The sequence below is a fragment of the Peromyscus maniculatus genome, chromosome 5 (genome assembly GCF_049852395.1).
Source record: "Peromyscus maniculatus bairdii isolate BWxNUB_F1_BW_parent chromosome 5, HU_Pman_BW_mat_3.1, whole genome shotgun sequence".
In the NCBI taxonomy this organism is placed as follows: Eukaryota; Metazoa; Chordata; class Mammalia; order Rodentia; family Cricetidae; genus Peromyscus; species Peromyscus maniculatus.
Genome location: NC_134856.1, coordinates 118,295,827 through 118,301,826, shown reverse-complemented (window position 1 = coordinate 118,301,826; position 6,000 = coordinate 118,295,827). Strand labels below are relative to the sequence as shown.

The 6,000-nt window shown below is 45.4% G+C and overlaps 1 long non-coding RNA gene across 5 annotated transcripts in view; it reads left to right on the top strand.

The window, feature by feature from the left end:
- The first annotated feature begins 459 nt into the window (after positions 1 to 459).
- LOC121829587 (uncharacterized) overlaps positions 460 to 6,000 on the top strand; it is a 105,479-nt gene continuing 99,938 nt past the window's right edge. The window contains exon 1 of one of the 5 annotated variants that reach the window (XR_013051576.1): positions 460 to 1,735. This is a non-coding gene — a long non-coding RNA (uncharacterized LOC121829587). The remainder of the gene's footprint in view (positions 1,736 to 6,000) is intronic. The other 4 variants (XR_013051577.1, XR_013051578.1, XR_013051575.1 and 1 more) reach the window with 4 other exon arrangements.

Sequence of the window (6,000 nt, the reverse complement as noted above, 5' to 3'; positions counted from 1 at the left end):
TCAGATCCCCTGGAACTGGAGGTGCAGATGGTTCTGAACAGCCATATGGGTGGTGGGAAGTGAACCTTGGTCCTATGCATCAGCAGAGAGTGCATCTGACTGCCGAGCCAACCCTCCATCTCTCCACTCGGCGTCTGTAAATGCCATTTTTATTTTCCAGAGTGATTAGGAAGACTTAGAAACGGGTCCAGATTATCTCCTTTTGCTATAGTAGAATCTGGACTGGTCCAGCGTATGCACGGTATTTGTGTTTCAGAATTAGACCTGTTAAACAGTAGTGGGAAGTGGATCCACTTTCTTGGGGAAGGGAGCAAAGAGCCTCTACTAGTGCAGTAGCAGTGGTGTGTGTGTGTGTGTGTGTGTGTGTGTGTGTGTGTGTGTGTGTGTGTGTGACAGACACACACACAGAAAGAGACAAAAGCAGACTGAAGCAGACAGAGGGAGAGGAAGAGGGAAAGAGAGAAACTGGCTGGTTTTGTGTGCCTATTGACACAAGCTAGAGTCTTCAGAGAGGAAGGAGCCTGAGATCCAGCTGTAAGGCATTTTCTCAATTAGTGATCAATGGGGGAGGGCCCAGCCCATGGTGGACGGTGTCATCCCTGGCTGGTGGTCCTGGGTTCTATAAGAAATCGGCCTGAGCAAGCCAGGTGGAGCATGCTAGTAGGCAGCACCCCTCCATGGCCTCTGCATCAGCTCCTTCCTCCAGGTTCCTGCCCTGCTTGAGTTCCTGCCCTGACTTCCTTCAGTGGGAACAGCAATGTGGAAGTGTAAGCCAGATGAACCCTTTACCTCCCAGGTTGCTTTTTGGTCATGGTGTTTCAATGAAGCAATAGAAACCCTAACGAAGACAAATTGGTACCAGCATAGTAAGGAATTGCTGTGACAGCGCTGACCATGTTTTTGGGAGGAATGTGGAAGGACTTTGGAACTTTGGCTAGAAGAGCCATTGAGTGTTAAGAGCTCTGTCAGATGTTCTGTGGAAACTTGGAAGATAAGAATGTTGAGAGCAGTGCAGAGGATGGAGGCCTGCTTGTGAAATTTCAGAGGGAAGTTTAAAGACTATTGGGGCCATTTGTTTTTTGTTTGTTTGTTTGTTTTTGTTTTTGTTTTTGAGTTAAAATACTTTGGTTCTGGCTACCTGGGGCTGAAAAATCAGCTGCGATTAACAAGATGCTAGAACTATTAAAGTGAAACTTTGCTGGGATACTTGATGCTAGTTGACTAGAGCTAAGAAATTAGCAGTGATTTAGGAGAGACCAGCATCACTGAGTTGAAATCTTCTGGGAAGTGTTTCCTGAGAGCACAGAGAAGCTGTGTTCCAGAGGCAGCCAAGGTTGCACCTCCTGCTGGCAGCTGGACTTGCTGATGTGTAAGAGTCACCCAGGTGGTACTGGTTTTGAAGGCGTGAAGGGGTCACGGAGAGCAGCTGAGGCTTGGCACCATGAGCCATGAGAGGTCACTGGTGAAGGTGGCAGCTGAAGGTTCAGGACTGAAGGGGTCATGCAAAGAAGATGAGGCTTGGGCACCATGAAGAGAGCCTAGGAGAGGCTATTGGTGAAAGTGCAGCCCCGCTGCAGCAGAAGACCCCAGCATTTTGGAGATGCCAGTACCATGGGATGACCACCAAGAACAGCAGCTATGGAGTGGCGCCTGCTGGAGCTCAGACAAGCTGTGTGTGCTGCAGAGGGTGGAGCCAGAGAAGTGCCCCAAGCCCTTTGGAGGAGTCTAGAAAATGGTGAGTGGATCCCAGACACTGGACAGTTGGGAGTTTGATTTTGATTTGATTTGGTTGTGACTGCGCCCTGATTTTTCCCCTCTTGAAGCAAGAAAGTATTTTACTGGAACCCACAGTTGAGAGACTCTGGATTTGAATAGACTGGCTATTTTAAAGGGACTGAAAATCTAATGTGTTTGAATTTATAAAGCCTGTGGGACTTTTAAAGTTATTTGTGTTTTTAATATGAGATCTTGGGGATGAATAAACAAGGAATGCTTGTGTCATGATAGTGATGTGTTTGTGTGTCAAGATGGCAAGGGGTCAGTTGTGTCCACTTGACACAAGTTGAGGAAATGCCTCCATGAGATCCAGCTGTGAGGCATTTTCTCAATTAGTGATCAATGGGGTAGGGCCATCCCTGGGCTGGTGGTCCTGGGTTCTATAAAAAAGCAGCCTGATCAAGCCATGAAGAACAAGTCAGTAAGCAACACCCCTCCATGGCCTCTGCACCAGCTTGACCTCCAGCTTTCTGCCCTGTTTGAGTTCCTATCCTGACTTCCTTCAGCGGTGAACAGTAATGTACAAGTAGAAGCCAAATAAACCCTTTTCTCCCCCAGCTTCTTTTTGGTCATGTTGTTTGACAGTTTTCATTGAAGCAATAGACACCCTAACTAAGAGCGGAGGAGGGGAGTTCATTTGGATCACGTGCAGGACATATAAGGATTGACATATTATTTCTGTCCAGTGTGGGGCCTATCATGCTAGCAGAACAATATCGCAGTGTTGAATAGGCCAGCAAGCAGAGGAGGGTGAGGGGGACAGCAGTTAACCAGTTAACGCTGGCTAGAAGGGCTTATGGGAGTCTCACAGGAGGAGATGGCATTTGGCATGTGTATTGGCTATTTTTCTTGTGATGGTGATGAAATACCCCATATAAAGAACTTAAGGGAAGATTTCACAGTTTCAAAGGGGTCAGTCCATGGCTGCTTGGCCCCATTCTCCTGACAGAACATCATATTGGAGGGGATATGTGATGAGAAGCTTCTTCATGGCAGACAGGAAGCTGAGAAATGGGATATAGGAAGGGGCCAGGGCAAGATACAACCCCAGGGAGTCACTCACAATGATCTGACACTCTGACTAGTGTCAACTTCTTACTTTTTAGCATCTCCAAGACATGCCTTCATATTTTAAATTCATCAAGGTGTTAATCCAGAACCCTGATTAGCTCAGGACCCTTAGGATCCAGTCACTTGTCCCCATCACCCAAGTCTGTGAGGACATTTCACATTCCAACCCTAACAGCATGTGTTTGCCCTTTCGGGTGGGTAGAATGTCTGTGGGAGGACACAGTTGAGGGCCTCAGGTAGAGGGGACAGCAGTTGCCAAGATGGGTTGCTGGTCCCTGCCCCCCTTCTAGGCCTTGGACTCCTAGGCCAGGTCTTTGTCACACTCATCTCTTCATAGATGGAGCAAGGCTCTCAGTGCTTCTGAGCTCACCTGTACCCCCCTCTGCTCTGGAGGTCACACAGGAGAAGTAGCCATCTGCCTGGAGGCAGTGATGAGAGAGACTCACCTTGCTTGGCAGCCTTTTCTAGAACAATATTCTTGCAACATCTTTTTAGAACCACAAAGGCCAAGCAGTTATTTATTGAGATGCAGTATATGATTGGGAGGGAATGTCCAGAGACAGATGCTGTTCAGGCCAAGGGACTCTTCTCAACTTTCTGTCCAGCTAGCACAGGGAGGGAAGAAAGGGAGGAAGTGGTCTTGAATGGGAATACTTATGAACAAAGTGGCATTGGTAAGGGAATAAGCTGATAGTCTACACTTCAATCATCAATCAATCCAGCTTCCAGGATCCTCCTTTGCTAGCTTTGGTGTGAAGAGGCTAAGAGATGGGAACAGATTGAGTGCATAAAGCAAGGATCAGATAAATTCTCTTCTTTTAACTTGTGAATGAGTGACTCCACAGTGCATGGGACAGGATAGCTGTGAGCACTCCTGACAAGTCAAGAAAGCCTCATTCAGGTTTGGAAGGAAAATATTAATTCCCCAACAGTGACCAGTTGGAAGGGTGCTTCAAAGGATGAGTCAGCCACTGTCTTCATTAGGTTTCTATTGCTGTAAAGAGATACTGTGACCACAGCAACTCTTATAAAGGAAAAACATTTAATTGGAGCTGGCTTACAGTTTCAGAGGTTTAATCCATTATCATCTTGGAGAAACAAGGCAACATGTAGGAGGACATGATGCTGGAGAAGGAGCTGAGAGTTCTACATCTTGATTGGTAGACAACAGGAAGTGAACTGTGTCACTGGGTACAGCTTGAGCACAGGACATCTCAAAACCCACCTCCACAGTGGCACACTTTCTCCAACAAGGCCACACCTATTCCAGTAAAGCCACACCTCCTGATAGTGCTACTCCCTGTGGAGGCCATTTTCTTTCAAACCACCACAGCCACCAAGGGCACACTACAGCCTGCATCCTCCTCACCTGGTGGCTTAGCTGAGATCATTGTTTCATAGTGTGGAATCTGCTGAGTGCCAATGACAGTGCCTATGAAATTCACCTCATTGAGCATCATGCCAGCTCCAGGGACTGTGTTTCACATGCTTGGCTCCCTGGACTCATGCCAGAAACTTCCCTGATGCTTTTCTCATGACAGCAAGGTGTCATCATCTGAGATAAGGCATGCCAGAAATCTTCTGTTAGACACAGGTGGTTGCCTTGACCATAAGCAGAATGGAGGACATAGGTCTGTCTCTATGACCTTTTTTTAATCAAAGAAGAAAATATTCACATTTTAGCTGCAATGCTTGTGAGTGTTCTTAAGACTAAAACGGCTAAAATTGAACACAACTTTTCAAAAGTAGGCATTGTGACCATGATTTTGTAACTATCTTCTATACAGGGATGTGGGGCTCTGCACAATCTGTTTCCCTTCTATTTTTAGTGCCTTTGAATTTTCTCTATCTATGTCATTTCTAGGGGGTATCTAGTTGGGGCTGTGTGATGGCTGATCTTGGTTGTCAACTTAATACATTTGGGAATTGCCACTATCAGACTGGCCTGTGGACAGGTCTCTGGGACATTTTGTTGATTGCTAATTGATGTAAGAGGGCAACCCACTATGGGTGGTGCCATCCCCTAGGTAGGTGGGCCTATAATAAACAGCATTCCTCTGTGATTTGTGCTTCGTTTCCTGCTTCCAGGTTCCTGCTTTGAGTTCCTACCTTGGCTTTGCTTGATGATGGACCTCTAAGCCAAGTGAATCCTTCTTCCTTTGCTTGATGATGGACCTCTTAGCCAGGTGAATCCTTCTTCCTTTGCTTGATGATGGACCTCTAAGTCAAGTGAATCCTTCTTCCTTTGCTTGATGATGGACCTCTAAGCCAAGTGAATCCTTCTTCCTTTGCTCGATGATGGACCTTTAAGCCAAGTGAATCCTTCTTCATAAGTTGTTTTTGGTCAGTGTTTTTTATCCCAGCAACAGAGAAAGTAAACTAGAACAGTCTGAAATGCTTTTCTAGAGATGTTTCATATTTTCTAATTTATATATTATCTCAGGACTATATATGACTTGATTTGAAATTTGTGGGTTGAATTTAAAGTCCTCATTTTCTTTTCTCTGGGAGATTTCTTTGACTATATCTTCTAAGTGTTTATTAAAATTGTAACAATTCTATTCATTATTTTTGAATGTTTCCATTTTTAAAACACTTTGTTCTGGTTTCACATATTTAGTCTCTCTCTCTCTCTCTCTCCAGGAGTTGGTATTGAGTTTCTTAACTTTTATCTGAGTTCCTGTTTTTGGTGTTTCTTTGTGTTTCTCAACCTTGGAGTCTTAATAGTGAATGCCTGGGGATGCTGAGATAGATAGTTGTAGCTCTATGTCTCAGAGGGTGGCCTTTTTAAGTGCTGGGCATCTAAAGTTGGGTAAGTGGTGAACTGGACATTTTTCTAAGGGCTAATTCTCATCTTTTAATATCTAAACTATATAAGCATCCACATTTTCACTGGTTGGTGAAATGCTTGCTGCAGGTTGAGAGAGTGGAGCACAGATGTCTACATGACTCTCTGTTCTGTGTGTACCTGTTCATGGTCCCTTTTTATTTACCTTTTCTGTGAACTGTGACTGTCTGTTTGCCCCTGTGTCTAGAGAATCTGGGTTAATGTTCCCCAGAGCATCACCCTTGGCCTCTGACTCCGATAGTCCACGTGCAGTGTTTACTTAGAAGTCTCAAAGGCCATGCTGTGAACCGTTGGGCAATCCTGCT